Source organism: Anas acuta, chromosome 12 (genome assembly GCF_963932015.1).
Source record: "Anas acuta chromosome 12, bAnaAcu1.1, whole genome shotgun sequence".
NCBI lineage: Eukaryota > Metazoa > Chordata > Aves > Anseriformes > Anatidae > Anas > Anas acuta.
The window spans coordinates 20,235,932-20,257,197 of NC_088990.1; the positions used below are offsets into that span (position 1 = coordinate 20,235,932).

The following is a 21,266-nucleotide window of genomic DNA, read 5'->3' on the forward strand; positions in this document are numbered from 1 at the left end:
ATTTCTTTTCAGCAAAACACTAAATTCTTGCTTTTGTTTTACCAGGTCCTGAATGTCTGGAAACACTAGTCCTGCTTTGATTGTGGTTTATATAGCAAGGAGTTTGATTTGACAAAAGCTTTTTGCATAAATGAAGAGTTTATTGCTTTATTTTTTTCTCTATGACTGTAGAGAAAATGGTGTTTTGAGGAAAGACAGAATTATTGTGGGTATTTGCTTGAAACACGGAGTGAAATGTAGGGGGCAGATATGTTCACAGAAATGTTGATAGACAGACAGCTTTGTTGATCCTTTTGGGTTTTCTTTGATCCAAATTCTTAGCTTATGGGACACCAACATTTATTTTTCAGTTTCACATTAACTGTTATGTTTTCACTCATGGACTCCAGCTCCCCAACAGCTTTAGACTGCCTGGTCATGCAATAAGAGAAATGAAAAGAACAACTTTATCATGGACAGAGTATCACTAGTACTATCTCCTACTGCTTTTCCCGTTTCTTTTGGAATAAAGGACCTACTTCAGTGGTTTGTACGAGGCTGATGGGCCTTAGATATCTTTGGGGAATTAATAATAAACCACTGAAAATACATCCTGTTTTGGAAACTTAGGAGAAGACTGTTTTGTCTTATGGAACTGATGCTTTCTCCTGTAAATTTGGATCCTGTTCTCTTGATGTATTAAAGTAGGTTTGTTCAAAGCAATAGGAGGAACTATATACATACATGTAATATAAATGAAAACAGACCCAAATAAATAAAATGCATGGAGCTTTTTTATTTCCTCACCAGAAAAGGAATAAAAAGCCATTCTCCATAATTTTCTGACTTTAAATACTGCAATACTATCATTTTGTAAGAGATCATGAAGTTGTGTTTTGCTTATTGCTACTTTATATTAGAATCTCAGTTGTAACAGATTGTAGTGGCACTTGTGCAGAAAGATCACTGCTATAAACAGATAAAAGATTTCAGAATTGATCTGCATGAACATGAACATGAAGCTAGTTAAAAGCTATAAAACGATTGGAACTCATCAGGTGTTTCTTACAGAACTCAAGTTTAATTTTTGAGTATATTCTCCAAGTACTCTCCAAGTACTGTAGACAGGGGAAATGCTAGCAGTTGTGATTCCATTCCTTTTAGAAACAGAGCAGGATTACAATTAAGAATTTTTGGGATATAGTTACTGACCCAGGATTATAACTGTAAAGCAGTCAAAATATTATATCAAAGGTTAAAGAGTTTGCCGAACTAATCAAGGGCAAATTATTAGTTTTTACTATGGAAGTCTTTAATAATCAGAGGTCCCAGGGTTTAGGTAAATTTTTAAAGGCTTGCTTAGACACTGAAACAGGCTTCCTAGAGAGGTGGTGGATGCCCCAGACCTGTCCATGTTTAAAAGGCATTTGTATAACACTCTTAATGATATGTTTTAACTTTGGATTAGCTCCAAAGTAGTCTGACAGTTGGACATGATCTTTTTAGGTCCCTGCCAACTGGAACTATTCTATATAAGTATTTCTTGATGATTTAGAGGAACTTGATTTAAAAGAACGCTTACTGAAAACCAACTTGCTTACAAAGAATTTTTACAACCAGGAGGAGCAAAGAAGCTTTGAAAAAGTCATGCCAAACAGAAAAGAACAACTCTAGAGGCTGCAGGGAGGGGTATGGGTACACAGCACAATGCTGGGGATTGGCTGACTGGCATGTGCAGTTCATTCTGACTTGTACTGCTTCTAAATATGGGTCAGCACATTAGCAGCTAATTAGGGTACCTCTATTTGGCACTGTATTGTGTTGTCCCTTACAGAAAGTAATGGATGGTTTATGTTGAGTTATGAACATCTTATTCAAGAGCCCATTAATTTCCTCTGTGGAAATACTTAAAGTATTTGGAATTTCACATGTGCAAATACAATACGTTTTCTGTTTACTTCAGCTGCTGTGTCCAGGTCTGAGTCTATTCTAAGTAAATGTGAATGCTTTAGTGATGCCTGCTTTCCAGGCAGACTGTTCTGTGGAATTTTACATTATAAAGAAGATGTTATGAAATGGGTTTCATAAGAACTTCAGACATGGACTTTTATTTGTGTTGAAGCTACATGTTTACAAAGAGTTTCCTTGGTAACATAATTTTAATGTATAAATACCTGCTTAGGGCTTACCTTGCAATTCTTTCCCCACCCATGACAGACTTGGGAAAGATATTAGGTGACTTGTTGCAAAAGTGCATGTAGGTAAGAAGGAGCACAAAAATAGTGTTTCAGGCACCTGTTTCTACTGAATGTGCTGAGGTCCAGGCTTGCTCACCTCCAGTAAGACTTCTAACAATGCAACTTAGCTTTGTCAGCTAGAGAAAACCATAGAGAAACCGTGCTCTGTTTTTTCTGTGTCACACATGACATTATGTTCCATGAAAAAGATCACTGCTTTTTCTTATTCAACAAGTATTGTGTGGTCTCTTGACCTTGTCAGATATAGATGGAACTCTACTAGAAGCAAGTGAATGGCTCTTCTAGAGGTGACTTGCTGAGATGTGTAACTGTTGATCTCTATTATCTTCTGCATAAAGAAAGGTTTACTTCAGAGTTTGTAAATGGAAAAAAAAAAAAAAGGTTATAAAACAAATACAATCTTTTTAAGGAGTTCTGCTTCATGAGTACTTTCTGAGGCTCTGGTAGTATGTCTTAACACTCAGTGCATAACAAATTACTTGTAACCTAAGCTACTTTATAATACTTAAGCCCCAAGCAATTTCTCTGATGGAGATAAAATAAGATTTGCAATGAAAAGGACAATATTATGGTGTCATCAAGAGTGTAGTACATGAATATGTGATTCTGTTCATCAGGATTCTGTCACCATGATCTTTTACAGATAAAGTTTATTTTTTATCAACTGTCCATATAAACAATGATCATTGCTTTTAATACCATTAGACCATGCAGACTGACTCTAGGACTTTTTGGATAAGTATTACAATGCCTTCTGCATCAACTATTGGAGAAGATGGGAAAAGTTCTGCTGCACTGTTCACTTACAATCATTTTGTAGTATTTAACCTGCTTCTTAGGTGGCTCATTTAGTTTTACACTTTCTGATTTAGGTTTATATTGCTGTCTGTAGGTTGTCTGTGGCACAAACTGCTGATGTTCCTATTCCTGTAAAAGAATCAGGCTCCTTTCCGTGCTAATCCTCATAGTTTTAGGGAATAATGTTAGGGGCTTTCTAGGAAAGAAGCAGGAACAATGGCTTGGACTGCCTGGAGTTCAGCTGCTTTTGTGGAAACTGGATGAGATCTTATTCATTACTATTTGATCAGGGAGATAGATAATGTTGTTAAGCTCTAATATAATCTTCCCTTCTCCCTCTTCATCCCCACTATCCTCCTCCCCAGTGTGTGTGTGTGTGTGTGTTTTGTTGTTGTTGCTGTTTTTTAAATTGCTGCACAAATTAAGTGAATGTTTCCAGTGTAAAGCCACTGTAGCTAATGATTTGTAATTTTATGACTTAGATGCATATAGGAGCAACCAAATGCGTGTACATGAACTCATTTTTATGTGAACTTAAGGTATATGGAATTGCCATGCAAAATACTTGCCCATATAGAAAACATATTTTGAGGAAGTGATCTTCAGGATTTGTGGCTTCAGTGGGCAGCATTTCCATATCTTGAGAAGAGTTTACTTGCTTGAGTGACCATAATTGTTATCGCAGGTTTAATTCGTACAGTTATAGCACCAAACTTGTGCATGTAAAAGTCTTATGTTGATTCTTTTTGCTGTTAACTCAAAAGGCCTTGAAAGAGAAAGCTTTTTCATAGATGTAAAGTAAAAGTATTTAGGAATGTTTGTCTTTATGGAAAGATCAGACTGCTTTAGTGGTCCTTTAAAGCCTTGTTTGAAACATTTCTCAAGCTGGAGTCTTTAGAAATAAAAAACAAGGGCTTTATAAATCACAGAGGTGCATTACTGTTTGCAAATCATATTCATACAAAGCCAGATTAATTTTCTTTCTTTAAGAGTTCTCTCCTTTTTTCTGCCCATAAGAAAATAATTTCAGTGCCACAACTTCAAATTACTTGAATCTGTCACAGAAGCATTTTGCTAACAAGTAGCTGGAATTTTTAATGCTGCTTGGTTTTTTCCTTTTGAGTGTTGTCTATTACATATCATGGTGACTTTCCTTCTAAGGACGTCTTCATACTGATTAACTGGAACACTTGAAATTGTTTTGAGCACAGCTTGGTAGCCAAGCTCTTCTTGGGTTTAATACTCTTTAATCATTGATTTCATACTTAGTAGATAAACAGTAGATTGTCTAGGCAGTGTAATTTATATATGAGAGTCAACTATAATATATAGTGTTCGTTTGGGGTATAAAACTCTGAAGACTGTGGATCTAAGATTCCATTTAGATCGCTAGTAAAGATTAAAACTTCCATCTTGATCAACTTGTATCTTGACCTAAGCTTTGTTCTACAAATTAGCTGGAGAAATAATACTGCAGATAATTACATTTCCTACAACTGTTTTCTTTAAAGATTATCCAAATGCATTAGCACACCTGTAAAACTAAATAAAATTAAGTAAAATATGCTTCAACTAACATACATTTCCCCACTGAAGATGAAGTACAGAAGACAATAGAAATGGAAAACTAGTGCATTCTGGCTCTAGATGAAAATGCTGCTGTTGAACTCTTTCCAGAACAACATGTACTTGGATCAGTATTAAAGAGAAGTATTGTGAATGTCTAAGCCAAATGACCTAGCACATTGATAGTGTAGGGCATATTTCGCAGTTACACAAATACCGAAATTGTGTTTCAGTCCATAAAACGAGTACATTAAAATCTAAGCTAAAAGCAAGTAAACCTGCCTCTACTAAATATTTTTGTTCTTAGATTGACTCCAGTAGCTCAGTACTGCTATATTACTGTTGCAGAGAAACACTCTAACTCTTAATGACTTTAGGAAACTAGATATGGGAAATGTTCTTCTATTTAATGTTAAAGAACCCCTTCAAGCCACATTTTTACCCAATGTGCCTTTAGGTAAAAACATAAATGGGCTTCCACTTTATGTCAGTCCTTCAAGTTAAAGTAATATTTACTGATGAACAGGGCTTTTCCCTCCATTATAACAAATGCTGTATAGATTGTTGCAAGTGCTGGACAGGAAATATTGTTCAAGGAAGTGGAAAAAAAAAAAGCCCATTGTCTCAATATACTTTGTCTCACTTTTAATTTATCACCATCTTTCGCGCTGCTTTATTGCATCTATTTTCCCACTACCTGGTTGTTTTGTGCTTAGTTCACAAATTTATGTCAGGCTCTGACTGAAACTGTTGAACTAAATGGGTAAGACTTAATTTGATAAGAAATTTGATTAGTGTAGTATGCTTCAGTCTATTGTACTTAGATTGAGTAGATGTATACTTACTTTTTCCATCGTGACCTTTGTGGCTTGCAACTTTTAGATGAGATGAAAATAATTTAATTCAGGAATCTGACTTTGAAAATCCCTTTTTTAGTTGCTAACAGACCCTCATTTCCTAAATTAGTTATAAACCTGTTTGTGAAAGATATACTTAAAAAAAATAGTTACATAATTCCATCTATTGTATGACATAAGGCATGCCAGGGATGAGAATAAAGTAAAATTAGTGTGTCAAAGGGAACATTTTCGTTTTAATTTACAGTGAGACTAAGTTGTAAGTCCATCAGGTTTTACCTTTTACTTCTGAATGTGGAGTCAATCTTAGCAGACTTACAGGATTTGATGATAAGTAATGATAAAGTTTGTTCAGGAAAACTAAAAGAGTTTTAACTTTATTTCTCTTTCCTTTCCTTTTTGTTTTCCTCCTTTTATATTAGTTTGGAGAGAAGGGATGAATGATTCTAAATATTAAAAGCTGTGTTTCTTGTGAAGTTTAAGAATGACTGCTTAAGAACTAAAAATACTCTTACATCCTAGATTATCATCATATTTGTTTATATTATTTTGTAGTAGTCTGATATCATACCCAACTAATGATTTACGTATTTTAAAAACCTTGCTACTTTTGGAAGTGACGAGGTATCCTACAGGCTGGTTAGGTCAACTAGGCTAACCTGATGAAGGAAAAAGAAGCCTTTATTTCGCATCAGCAGCAGAGGAGAATAAAACTGTGGAATTTTCACACATGCTATTCCTACCCATTGTCTTCAGTGTTAATCCCTGTTTTCATTTTCCATCAATAATCTGAAGCAACCTTCCCTTCACTCAAGTGCAGCTCCTTAAAACACTCTGAGCTGTAGCCATGTGACCCTGAGAAACAGGAAACAAACCCTTCAGCCTTCACTGCTCTGAAGAGTCCCCTACCATTATGTGTGCATTTTGAAATATGACCTACTAATCTCTCTGTCAACAAACAGGATTTTGTTATTTAATTTCAAGCACTTAAGCAATATTTTTGTTTTTCCTTGTCCTGTTCCCTCAGTTATTCTCCTCAAGTATTTTGTAGAGAAACAGTAAAAACAAGAAATCTTTATTTCTATTTAAATTCAGTCTTAATGTTTTGGCATGTCTCAAAAGTCCAGATTATAGTCTTATATTTGTTATGCGCTTCTCTTAATGAAACTGCTTTCTGGAATGTTTGGTGACCTTTCACTAACAATATTAACACAAGCAATATTACTCAAACTTTGAGTGCTCCTAACTCAAAAAAGAAAAAGTTGCTTATGTCAGAGTAGTAGCCATCTGTTTTAGGGTTGCAACTGATAAACTGTCATTTTTCCATAGGTGATGTGACACTTCTAGTATTTTCCAGGCAATGCAATACTGATTTCTAATTAAAATCATCTTTATATCCATGAATTGCAGTACTATAGCACTCTAGTAAATCTGCAAGACGTTTTCTTCCACAATAAATATTATATGTATCTTTGTGAAAGAGAAAAAAATAAAATCAGGTAGAGTCAAAATTCTCACTTGAGCAGTTAAATATGATTGTAAAAACTGCTGCTTTGGTTATATCCTGAACACAATAAACAGCTTCTAAAAATATCACTTTTCTGAAGTGATTTTTGACTGTTTCTGGCTGGGGGAAAATTACAACAGTTTATTATAAGATTGACTCATAAATTTCTTATTTAAGGTCTGACACTTGTAAATACTGCTACTTATTAGCTGCTAGCTAATGACTAGTGTTATTCTACAAACTGCCAAGAAAAAGCACAAGAAATTGCAAGTGTGTGTTTCGCTGGGTAGATATGGATGCTAGCGAAATGAGAGTTTGACTTTTGTATTGACAATAAGTGATCCCACTTATTGTATGGAGGTCATTATGAACATATATTCTGGATTAGCAGATTAAGGGAGTTCGTATGTAGGTGTCTGAGAGTACTAGGAATTTATCTCCTGACGTGGAGGTCCCCATTAGAGAACACAAGAAAGGGTTGGTTACCCTGTTGGCACTTTCCACTGAGTAATTCGCAATAGGAGCTTGTTAGCATCTTGTTATTTTTCCTCATTGTAAAATCCTACCCAGTTCTTTAGGAGTCTTATCTCTTTTAAAAACGCTCTCCCTTCTCCTTATTTCTTATAGAGTATAGATTTTGTTGAAGACACTGACTAATCATCTGTTGTCAGAGGGAGGCTCAGGAAATTTTCCTGCAAAGACTAATCTGGGATTTCCATTTTGTTTTTGTCTTTCCCATTCATGTGAGCGGAAGGGTTTTGCCCAATGTAAAGAGGGTATGTGATATTTCTAGAACTGAAGCTGAATTTAACAGTTCTGGTACCAATGGGAGAAGATACTGGAAGTCTTCACAGGTATGTTTGATATCCTTCTAATTCCTCCTCCAGAGGATTTCTATTCAGTCTATTCAAGTGAATGAACAGAATCCTGTGTTTAGACTTAAAACAGTCCATTTGGAGTCATGGCATATATTCTAGAAGCTAATTACATTTAAATTAATGTGTAGCATTCCATTTAATCTGCATTTATTTTCATTCAATTATGTATTTTGATAAACAGAGGTAGACTGTTAGTTATTTAGCAAGCAATTAAGGATGTAGCAGCAGAACAATGGCATAGGTGAGATTTTAAACTTCATTTAGAGGGTTACAATAATTCATTTCATATTTGGGGTATCATTTATTATAAAAGCTTATTTTGACTCATCTGTATGTTGAATTTAGAAAGATTTTTTAACATCATGAATACATGGTAGCAAATCCATACTTTCTAATTGCTTTTATAGTTGTGTTGGGGATGCTTGTAGCTTGAATAACACATTTGTATTTTTGTCAAAGTTGTTTGATGCAAACGGGGATGAATTTTAGGGACTATTATATTCTTTCTTGGTATGTGGGTATGTTTCCTAAAGCTCTGTTTAGACATTACCTGGTATTTATTTCTAAACTCATGCATGACTTCACAAACAAAAGTTTTATGGGAAGAACTTTAAATTTAGGTCCTAAAATGTTGAATTTTTTAGGACTTACTAAGCACAGAGGTTATGCCGGACATTACAGAGGCTCTTTTTGTAATAGTGTATTTAAAAGCTTATGAAACAGTGAAAATATTAGCTTGTTACCTTGAATAAAACTCATTCTTTTGTCTATAAGACAAAAAGAGTAATTTGTCTAACTTTATACAGTTACTAAACTAATGCAAATACTTCTAACAGTGAGACAAATATTTATATTAAACCAGCATTCATTTCTTTAGTGTCTTACTAGAATTTTATAGGCATCACAATTTTTCCAGGTAATGTTAGTCTAAGAACATCAGAATCTGCATGTATTTCAGACTTTTTCTGAATGTAAGTACCATATAGGCCATTTTGCATCTAATAGTCTTGCCTAGCAGTCTGATTTTTGACTGCTGTTGTGATCTGTTTTATGTAACTTATGGCAAGTTTACATATTTTTCATGACTGTTAATACTAAATTCTATACTAGGAAAAGGTTTAGGAGTCCTTTGCAAGGAAACATCCAGTACTATGTGGTCATTGTGACAGCTTATCAGGAAATGGAAAAGGAGAAAAATAAAATCTGTTTAGCAAAATATCTACCCATGTTTTAGTACTTAATTCTCCTGATAGCATGAATGGCTGGAAGTGTATTTATGTTTAGTTTAATTTAAAAGAGTTCATTAAATGAGGAGCTGAAATCAAAGACTTCAAACACTAATCTTTATTTTAAAAAAGTGAAACCGTAGAATAGCCAAACTCACGTGTATTTAGCAAGAGGTTAGATGCAAATCCACTACCCTATTACCTGAAATCACCATGGTGCTTTGTGTTTAGTGACATATGAAATGCTACTTTATGCTGATGTATTCCGTAACGTGCAAGAATTCATTGTTGATTCTTTGCTTTTCTATGGTAAAAGACTTAGCTTCCAATGTTCAATGTCTTTTGGGCTATAGATTAGTAAAACCATTTTGCAAATGAATAGTCTAAAGAAAAAATAGGTTAGTCCAATACAAGAAATGGAGATAAAATATGGGAATTCTAGCTTGTAGTCAGCATGAGGTAGCTGTGAACAGACCCCATTACATATACTATAATGCTACAGAGTCCTTAAGTGTTGATGGTTTAAAAGTTGTTTTCATAATTCACGTTTGTTTTAAGCTGGTGTTAAAAGAAGCCACTAATTAACTGAGACTTATTTCTTTATGTTAACCAAATGACAGCTGCTTGCGCTTATATTCTTTTATACTATGACAAAATAGACAACCAAAACGGGTGTCACTGAGGAGTGATCCACTCATCTCTTTTGAACAACTGCTCCCTGAAATCTTAGACTTATGGTTTTCTTTTACTGTAATTATTCAGTGCAAATTGTAATATATGAGGGAAATGTGATATGTTAACAGGTTGGCCATCACAGGCATGTAGGTAAATGATAGCCAAAGCAAGGAGGTCAAAGCAGTGATTCAGATTGAATTGCGATGAGTGTGGAATACATAGATTGTATCAGTAAAATAGACTAAACAGTGAATTAAACTGAAAAAAAAATCAATATTAAGACTAGCATTTATCTGTCTGAGCCACGGGAATAGGGGACAGACACAAAACAGCGTTGGTCCAAAAAGCTTGCGATAAGAATTTGTAGTAAGATTTTTAGTAATTGATGGTTTTGATTTGAGAGTATAAAAACCTGCTGTTCTGTTTTGGTGTTTTTATTTGAGCCACCTGAAGCTGTGAAGCAAAGAGCAAATACAATTCAATTCTGGATCTAGCAGTGCAAAAAATTATAAAAACATAGCCTTTTGTATTCTCATTCCATAAGGTAAATCACATCATCCAGCTAAAAGTGCCTACCTTATTTTCTCAAATATTTACTTATTAGATTTCATGTGAATTACGCATATATTATTATAAATATCAGCATAGTGGAAAACTTAAGATCAGCTTTAAAACATTGAAAATAGTGATGAAGAAAATAAGTAACCAATGGCATAAAATAATGATGAAGAAAATAAGTAACCAGTGGCATACTTATAGCATATGCTAGAGGAATTTTTCCAAAGTGAAAACAAAATCTTCCAGGAAAAGAAATGTTTGTGTGATGTATTGCAAGTCTGGTGGGAGATCTTAGATGACATTTCTATGAACAGCTTTAATATGAAAGAACTTTTTTCTGTCAAAACTGAACACATATTTGGGTGAAACCAAATGTGCTTTTAGGTTGCATAATAGGCACTTACTGCACACTGCATTGAGCTGCGCAGTTTGGCAATCTTCTCTTAACCAGTCCAGCTCAGTTTTGACATTATATATTGTGCTTTATTCTTAACCTTCAGGGTATGTGAATTAAGGACAGATGCTTTGTTAATTTGGAACCAGTGACCAAACTTGGGACACTTGATTTATATCACCTCTGTATATGTGGGTGGCCTCTGATTTCACTCTCAGCTTTCTGTTCCTGCAAGCTGTAGGTTGCAACCTCTGTTGTCACTGTAGAACAATTAATTCCAGTTGGCTGCTACAAGTGTTCACTTTTGTCTTACATCACATGATGTCCAAGACGCTGTTAATGGAATCTCTTTGGAATATCTTGCCATCTGCCTCACAGTACTGCATGTTTGCTGGTTTTTCCAAATTTGAGCATTGCCTTATTATGTCCATGGAAAAAATTAAACAAAAGTTGAGGGGGGAAAAAGCAATAGGACAGCTGAAAAGAATCACTGGCATTCCAATACACTCTTTAAATAAACACAAGCTGTGTTCCATGGTTAAACATGCGCTGTACTTGTCCTGAGCCACAGTTTTCTGTCTGCGGTATACATCATTTAGCCAGAGGATCGTTTCTATTTTTGCCAAAACATTTACAGAAATAAAAAAATATTCTGTCATAATGCCACTGAAAATACAGCCTGGCTTATAGAAGCTCCATCCCATGCAAAGACTGGAAATATGATTTTTTTTTTTTTCTCTCTCTTCCCTTCCTACTTTCTTGAAAGTCAAAGTATTTCATGGTGACAAGGTTTTAAGGAAATGCTTCATAGGTGAATGTTTCAAAGGACAGGTAGCATCCTTTCACTCTTAATGCCATACACTTGATCCTAAGAGCAGATTTGTTTGTTTAGTATGATAGCTTTTTAGTGTGATAGCTTTACAGTGATGTCCCTCTATAGGGAGGGGAAAACAATTCTTATCGGGTGAATCTGGAACCTTAGCTCTAAAGAGTAATGAGTCATGTTCTTTCTTATGTGTAATCTTTCCTTAAAGGAAAGATATGGATCTTACTGGCCAGTTTTCTGTTTTAGTCTATTTTATTATCTGTGGATTTAATTAGAGGTCTTTATTTGTAGTGCAGAAGGCTGTCTTGCTTCTCTGAGCCAACCAATGCAAGCAGCCTTGGAGGTATTCACATGAGTCAAGTTTGGCACCTGATGTAATTAGCTAAAACTAAGCTAGGAAGTCTCTCCAGTTTTCCCCTGAAGTCAGTGAAGATAAATTGTAAGGTCCTCTAACAAGTGATTCAGAGCAGTCTCGCTTGTCTGACTTGTCTCTAACAGCTGTAGCTGTGGCTTGGAGAACCTGCCTGTTCAATTCAGGTGCCCAAAGTTGTTCTGAATATTGCCTTTTCTCTCCTCTGCATAGACACAGCTTGTGTTTGAGCCCCCAGCAGCTGAAATGTGATGACTTCCATAACAATTCTGTTACAGGACAGTAACTTCATACAATAATATTAACATCAATATTGTTTCCTTCATTTTTTGACAAGCAATCTGAAGTTTTAATGTAGCTCATCCTGGCAGAACTTGTGTCACATCCATCAGTTCCTTCTAGCTCTGACTTTTGTTTCCCTGCTTCCCACTTATATTGCTAAATTTTTCACTATGCCTTGGTAAAATGCCTGGCATGCAGTGGCTCTGATTTCAGTGAAGACTGACAGCACCACCACTGTTAAAATCATTTTAACAATTATATATCTGTCTACAGAATGAAACTTCATAGATTTTAGTCTAACTTGATTTTTATGATAAGGAAAGGTTTGCTTGTGCTCTGCTTAGAGGGAAAAATGTTATTCCAGAGTCTGATGCTCGGTGTCAAAAAAAAAATAAATTATTGCACCCTGTCCATAATGAATGTTAGTGATGAGGGTTCTCTTTTCCTCTTTTCAGGGAGAGTTGTGAGTGAAACTCCTAACAAGAAGTTAGGTAAATCCATAGGAGCTCTCCTTTGGAAAGATAGTAGGTACTCTATGAATAATGGAGATATGCTACTTCAAGGTTTTGTTGAAATAGAATTGGTGTTGGTATGGTTAGTTTTACAGGTTGTTGTTGTTTTTTTTTTTTTTTTTTTTTAAATACTGAAACAACAAATTCTACCTCTCGTTAATCTTTCAACTCCTTACATATGCATGTTTTGCATTTTGAGTGTAATGTAAAACACCTGTGAGTCAACAGTTTCATGCCTCTGAGCAGAGAGTAAATGGTCATAGCAGTGCAGATACCTAGTTCTCTGCATACGCATGATATTTTGGAAGGTGCACCTGATAAATCAAGCTTCTGCATGATTTATATCAGTGCGGAGAATGCTATGAATTTTTGAAGAGGTAATAAACTACTGAAACTTCTATTGCCTCTCCTAAGGCAGTACTGAAGTAACTGGCATTTCAAAATCTGTATTTTTTTTTTTTTTTTACATTTGATTATGTATAATCTCAATTTTCTTCAGAGAAGTTTGTTGTACTTCTAGAAAAATCTTTTAAGGGTTGTGCTTAGCATTCTTGTGATGTTCACACCTTTTGTGCTAAACTCTAAGCACAAATACAGCTACTATTTTGAACTGTATTTTTTCCAAAGTAGTTAAGTTTTTTAAAGACTGTTTTTGTGTTTTACTCTGAGTGGAAATTATTTGTCTTGAGTCATGGTTACTTCATAAATTTGGATTATAAAATGAATTACTCCAAACAAAACCTACCTGCTAAAGTTCTGTCTACAACACTCAATGAATAATTTGGGTAAACAGAATATATTTTCCCAGAGAAAACAGTGATTCTTACTCAAAATGTAATAATGCTTAAGTGCTCCATTAACTTCAATATACAGAAAGTTGATCAGGGCTGCTGTTTTACCAGCTACCTCATGTATAAGATTGTGTCTGTTTGATGTTGAATTTTACTTATATTGTGTTCTTTTAATCTTGCTGTAGCAAGTACTTGTTACATCTTTGTCTACTTTAATCTGAAAATTACCCCACAAACCATATATTCATAAAATTGAGTTCTGTTTTATATTTTTGATAACTTTTTTTTTTTTTTTTAAAGATGACGTGAGCCTTGGCTGGAAAATTAATGAGGCATAGAGTGATATTTAAAAATGACAAGGTTATGTTACATAGTCCTTATGTAATAAGCATTTACTCTCAAACTCACTAATAAGAAACTTTACAACTAGTTTTTCTAAGCTTTCAAGATCATTTATAATAAATTTAAGTAGTTACTGTGGAATAGTAAATAAAAAATATTAGCTCTTTTATGAAAAGTTTTTTTTGGGGGTGAGCTATCTCAGTAAATTCCAGATGGATATGAAACTACATCTTTTATGACTCTTTTGCTCTTGCCAGTGATGTTGCATGCTAAGCACATAGTACAAACCACTATTTCAGATCATTTATCTATCCATTGCTTTACCCCATTATTAAAAAGTTATGTGGAAGGCATGATTATAGGATAAAAACCTACAGACATGTACTGCCCCATATGCTGTTATGATGCTGATCTCTGAAGTGCTCAGATTATGTTGTTTCTACTCAAGAAAGATGTCTTGGTTTTGCATTACATAAGTCAACTGTAGGCAATCTTTTATATACTGCTATATATACTGAAAAAAAAATCAGGTGGGCCATCTTAGTTTCATTATTCATACAGCTTTTTTTAATTAAAAACAACAAAAAGAAACTGCTTAACATTTTGGAAGGAGTAGTTTCATTGCTGCTGCTGATGCACCTCTTAATTAGGCTGAAGAAAAAACTACACTAATAATTAAGTGGTTCCTTTTTGAACTTTAATTGCCATGGATTTCAGAAGGTATTTTTTAGAAGTTCAACAATAGGTAAGGTTCCAGCTTTATTGAAAATTCAGATAGGTAAGCAAGTGCTTAAAAGAATAAAATCCTTTATTTTAGTCAGTGAAGAAATAAGTATGAGTAGTCTGTTAATTCATATTCATTAACATATGAAGATGTTTATTTCAGTCTTCTAGAATTTTTGTTCTCTTGCTTTCTTCCTCTGACTTTGAGGTTCAGAGCAAAAGACAATTACACAGAAACAGATGATTGTGATTTGAGACAAACTGTCTAATTCCCTTCAATAAGGAAGGGGAGAACAGAAAGAAGAATATTGGAAAACTAGGGGCGAAATACCCAAGAATAGAAATAAGAGATTCGTGAAAGCAGGGTTTGTAGAGAAACTGATAATGGTCTGAGCTTCAGTATTTGCTTTGAAAGTACAGTAAGCTTAAACCAAAGTTTCCAGTTAAGGATGCTTAACATCCTTTCTCTCTAATGCTGAAATATGTATTTTCATAATTATATCTTCTGTTTCTTCTAAAAGTACAGTAGGACTATTTCTGTGTGATAGTTATTTTTCTGTTCTTCTGCAATGGCTATTTTTATCGGAAAGTACAAAAAATTTGTAATTAGACCTGGGAGATAAAATGAACCTTTAAAGCAAAACTTTTTTTTTTTTTTTTTTAATATATCCTGCTATTAGAAATCCAGATGGTCAGATAGAGCTGTAATGTAAAGGGGCGGATGCCAGTCTATATGGCATCTATGAATGTTTTAGGCATCCAACTGTTTTGGCGTAAGTGTTTCTACTTGAGATATTAATTCAGAAAATTACTGAAGTATATGCATAAACATTCAGCATATTCATTTTCCAATGAAAAGAAATCTCAATTAGGTGCTTAAGATTGCCTGGTTTGAGTATTATTTTTAGTGTAGGCAGACACTTAAATGCATGAGCACTTCCTAAATCAACACTGAAATGTTTTATTGCTCTAAAAATAGCCAAATGTTCTAAGTATTTTGTGGAAGTTCCCACAGCTGATCAGATAATTTAATCTACTTAAATAATATGAGTTCTGAGGTTTCATGCTAATACTTGAAACACTTAGAATGTTTACAGAGTGCAAGTAATCCATATCTTAGAATTCCCAGCTCAAAATCAATGCAAGTCACAAAATGTGAATGCAAATTATTCAGTTCAGTGTAATTAAAAGTATGCTCTTGGGAGAATTTCACATAGTGTGAAGTTAGAGAAGCTGGGTGATTTCTCTCTTTTATATGAATTCATGTTCTGTGTAAATGTTCATTTAATACAAACCATTTAATGCTTTTTAAAGTCTGTGACGTTACTAAACCATCATAATGTATATTTAACATTGGTTACGAACATAACTATTGTTTTTCTCTCTGTAATAGAGTTTTCTTGGCTTTCTTTTAATCTTTTCCAGAAGGCCAACATGTTTTTTATGAAAGTATAAGTGGAATCATAAACATCTGCTTTTTTTATTCTAGTTGCTTAGATGCTCAAACCTTAAGTTTCCATACTTATTCTACAAGTTTAACAGTTGCATGTATGTTTGTGTGTGTGGCTGAGGTACAGTTGCCATCTGGATAAGGCAACAACCCAATGGTATGGCTGAAACCACAATGTATTTTGCAGTATGCATGCACACACTGAATTAGGTGATGATGGCTGGAAAGACTTGTTTGTTTAACCTTTCTGTCAGAGTGCACCTGTTTTTGTAGTCATTCAGTCTGTCTCTTTCCTCCTTATCCCTGTCTTCCTTCTCCCCATTTTTTCCTCGGATAATTTTCCCTTAATATTTCATTTATTTGGTTACAAAGCTTTGTTACTTCATAGTCTATCTTTTTTTTTTTTTTTTTTTTGACGTAACATTCCTCCTTTTTCCCTTTGTAATATTTTATTCCAGAACATAGGGAATGAGCAAGCTATTTTGGTGAAGCACACAAATTTGTTTTGTTGATGTGTTTAAGGTGAAAAACATTTCATAAAACGCTTTTGCATTTTAACAAAGAAAATGTTCATGAGCTTAAAGAAATAGTCACTAAAATTTTAAGACATGATGCATTATTTTGCTTAATAAAAGTTCCTCATATGCAGAAGAGTGCAATATATGTACAAGTTTTGAATCCTATCACATAACATATTTCTTGAATGTCAGTATTAATAGTTATCTGTGGATCTCTCACGCCATTGGTCTGTCTTAGAACCTTCCCCAGTGCAGTTGTAATGGACGTGAGTCTTTGAAATACCAATAAGAAGGATGATGATAATCATCCCAACTGTTTCTTAAAATGTTTTTGGAAATCTTGTAATCTGGCAGTAAAGTATGTGTATACAAATCTGTGTGTACTGGACAGTATTTACCTAATTATATCCTTATTTTCCTAGGTGTTAACTAAAGTTCAAAATTACCTCAGGGCTTATTGCAAGGGAAATATAAGTCATTTGGCCGTGAAACAGCAATGTGGAACTGTGTTAACTGCACATTGTTTTGACTTTTCCCAAATATTTAATACAATTTCTTATGGTTCTCCTAACGCTTATGAAGTTGGGCATCAGAATTTTATTCTGATGGCTTAACGATGATTTCAGGTTTGATGTTGCACTTTTTTTCTTGTGTTCTAATATGAATTTCCTGATTTTTCAAAGTTAATATTCTTTCTATGTAAAGGTTATCAAGCACATGAAGTGAACAGAAGTTTTCCTTGAACGTTTTCATTACTATTGTTATCACTATTATTGTAGCATTGTTTGATTAAAAAAATGCAAATCTGACACTGTGCTGATGGCCATATGGAGCTGTATGTAGGATTCTTCAGAGAAAGGTAGCAGTCTAGTTACCTTTAATCTAGTCTAGTCTTACATGTATCTATGTAAGCATGTATAATATTTTCAGAGGCTGCTCATCTGCACTTTTGGGGGCTGAGTTCTTTCAACAAGATTGTAGTGTATCTTCAGAGAATATACGTGATATAAGATGAAATTTAATTTTGCCATTTTGAGTATTACAAATTTTGTTTTATATTTTCTGGAAATTGTGGTGTTGGGTTATGATGAATGTTCTTGGAACTCTTGTTTGTAATTGTGTATTAAACTTTAATAGCAAACTCTAAATCACTAAATTTAAAAAATGAAGCAGTTTATTGTAAGTCTGATTCCATAGATTTTATTTTATTTTATTTTATTTTATTTTATTTTATTTTATTTTATTTTATTTTATTTTATTTTATTTTATTTTATTTTTGTGATTCTAACCAACCATCTGTGTCATGACAGTGTATTTTGTTGGAATGAATGGGGCTTGTAAGGGTCCAAAATGGTAAGGTTACCTAGGTTTCAATTTGTTATTTCTTAAATTTTCATTTTTGTACTTTCTTGTACAGTGGGTATTATAAGAGGAACCTAATTTCAATGCTGTACTTTAACTGATGTACTATAAATAAATAATTATGTACTTTGGGTGAAGGGGCACCTTCAGCCTTTCAGTATCAAAAATAGTGTAACTATATTGGAGAATTTATGTTTAATTATCATAATAAATTACCTGTGAAATGAATGGACACTGAATTTGCTATCACCATAAATTAAACTGCCATCAATGTCTCTCAGACTGTCATGAAAACCAATTATTCCTGTCACAAGCTGACAGGTATGATGGAGAAGACTTTCACAATAACTGGTGAGGGAAGTACACAAAGAACATGGGTAAGTAAGTAAATATTAGAACATTTTGTTTTCTGTCCTTCCAGATCAAACATCCCAAATAAATACTCTTCTTTTGGAGGAGAACAAATTCCTTTCACTAAGAATATCTTTTGTCAGTTGAGGTACAACTATGCAGACTTACCTTGTCTTATTTTGCTTTCTGGAGAAAGTTTCCTTTTCTGCTATTATAACTACATGTAAGAAAAAAAAAAAGCACATATGTATTGAAGAGTTTCAGGGCCGTATGGACTTCAAGACTTGCTTCTTTGCAAGGGTCTTTAAAATTACAAAGATTATATTAAAAGGATATTAGTGATGCAGAGACAGCTTCAAGAATTGTCAGCCTTTGTCATTGCCTAAATAAGGTTTTAGTTTTACCTCTTTCTAATTGCAGTCATTAACATCTTGTCTACAGTTTCTAAGATGTCTGAATTACCAACTTTAGAGGGTGGTCATACTTCAGCATGTAAGGATAGCCTGATTTGCACTTCATTTCTCTTTGGAATGAGCAACTTTTAAAGAAAAAAAGAAGAGATTCAGTCAGTTTAAACCAAACATAAAAGAATGGATTATAAATCCAGAATTCATACTAATTATTCCCGAGGCATCACTTAGACAGTTTTTGTATTACTGAAACCCCAAATATGTTTAGAATCAGTGAGACTGTAGAGACTCTGAATGGACAAGTGACTTCTGACTTGGGTGTTACTAATTCCCTTCCCTACCTCATCCAGTGTGAAACTTCTAATAATGTTTGTAATTTTGTTCTAATTTCTACTGGATTAGGGTTGCCATAAAGACTGTTTTTACACACTGAACTTGTTAATAAGTGAATGTACATCTTGGATATGAAATTCCGTGAGTAACTTGTGCTGTGACACAAAACTTGTGCCTGTGGAAATAAGCAGATTTTTTTTTTATTTTTATTTTTTAAGTAGTTTCCTCCTTTCGTTAATGACCTTAATGCTGTATTTTGTGTCAAGGCTTGCGTAGTTATACACCTTCATGTGCAGAGGTCAATTTGTTTCCGTGTAAGCACGTTGTCTTTACTCAGGTGATTTTGAACTGGAATGCACTTGTTATCCTTCAGCGTAAGTTCAACCACCAGGTGGCCTTCAACGAGCAGAATTCGGCCTTTCCTTGGGTGGCAGTTACATCATTGCTGTGGGCCACCTGCGGGGTGAGTAGGGATGGAGGGAAGAATAGGCTTGCTTCTGCTCACCAACGCTTCTTCTAAGGTTTCTTGACTATTGTTACTGCTTTCATTACTGTGGAGCTGTTTACTGCTGCTTTTACTGTTGTTACTGTTTGTTTTTTTTGCAAGCTTATTCTTTAAATCAGGAACTATGCCACCTTTTGCGAAGAATACATACTTTTTTTTTTCTTTTTAATAAAAAAAATCAAGACACGATCTATGAAACTCAGATCTATATTGTGTTGTGGCCATTTCTAGAATTTGGATGTGCTGAGACTAGTTTATTTTAAAATAAACCTCTATTATTAAAATTTAAGAAAATAAAGTATTTCCTAAAATAAAATAAGTTATATAAAACAATGTATCAGTTATTCCAATGCTAACAGTTACATTCTAGCTAACAGCTAAAAGGGCAAAAAAGGGAAAATAGGATATCCATTTAAGTTAATAAAGATCTCCTGTCATGAGATACTTGAGCACTCTCAAATGTCCTACTGCTATTATGTTATACCAGCTACTTGCCTTATAGTAGGTCATATAGCACATATGGTGACAAAACCTTAAATAACAAAATGTTTTTTCTTTTACATTATAGGAATAAGACATTTGGAAGGCAGTTAATGAAACAAACAAATAAAAAAATCACCACCACCACCAAAACCCACTGCCTATTTCTGTCCCATTCAGGGAGGGCTTCTAAGTAAAACTATGATATGTAAGTGTATCAGCATGATTTTGTAGAATGCTTAGAAAGCAAGAACAAAAATCCTCCCTCCGCCCCCTCCCTCCCCCCAAATAAATAAATAAATAAATAAATATGTAAATAATACTAAAAATATATATCTTTAGATTTAAAGATGATCAGGTGTGTAGCAACACTTTCTGGTGACACCTCCAGTCATTGCCAAGTGACTGTGTTCTTTTCTTACCCTCTCTTTTTTTCTTCAAAGGAAGCAAAAGAACACTTGTGTAGGCACAGTAATGAACTTCCCATTTCTCAACTATTCTACGGAAATAGTGTGAAAGTCAATCCAGAGCTCATTTTCAGACAAGGCCATCATTGATGTTTCCACCTCAGTTAAATCATTATAGCCTGATACGTAGGTTTCTCATGTTTTCTTTTTTTATTCCCTCTTCGGTAGTATGTTTTCTGTTCCATGAAAAAAGTTTTTCCTCTTTACTCTATAAAATAAAAGCGCTAAGCTTAAAACCCAATGAACCAAAAAACAATATCTCATTTTTGTTTTTATATTTGTTTGGAGAAGAAACCAAATTAGTATTCTGTACAGCCTTTTTAAAATAAAAATCTTTACTGAAGAGGGTGATGTCAGAAATGTTTCTTAGCAATTCTTAGAAATGTACCATTACTGCTATTGTATGAGAGGAGTAGCACAGGATCAGTGCCAATTAACTGGAATGCAAGTAGGCAGATGTAGTACAACTCTTTTTCCTGACTTTGTTGAAGAGCACAACTTGACCTTAAAATCATTACTGCATCAAATTAATGTCATTATATTACCTCCAGGAGTTTTTCTAAATATCAGTGTTTTACTGGAATGCCAAAACAATTTGCTTTGATTAGAAATCTTGTTCCTCTCATAGTAACAAACTTGTATTGCTTTCATGTATTTGAGATTTGAACTCTAGAGGAGAAATCAATATTTTTAGACTTACTAATTTAATAAAGCGTCAGGCTTCATTCATTAAAATATAGCTGCTTTAGAAGATACGAATTTAGTAGCTTTAGTCTTCACCTGCTATGACTTTTTGAGTCTGCAATGCCCACTTTCCTTCCTTTCATACTGTATCCAACAATTTATAG

At 34.1% G+C, this 21,266-nt stretch overlaps 1 long non-coding RNA gene across 5 annotated transcripts in view; it reads left to right on the forward strand.

Moving 5' to 3' along the window:
- Window positions 1-12,919: 12,919 nt before the first annotated feature.
- Window positions 12,920-21,266, forward strand: part of LOC137863147 (uncharacterized) — a 46,329-nt gene continuing 37,982 nt past the window's right edge. For all 5 annotated transcript variants that reach the window (XR_011100725.1, XR_011100723.1, XR_011100726.1 and 2 more), the window contains exon 1: window positions 12,920-13,063. This is a non-coding gene — a long non-coding RNA (uncharacterized lncRNA). The remainder of the gene's footprint in view (window positions 13,064-21,266) is intronic.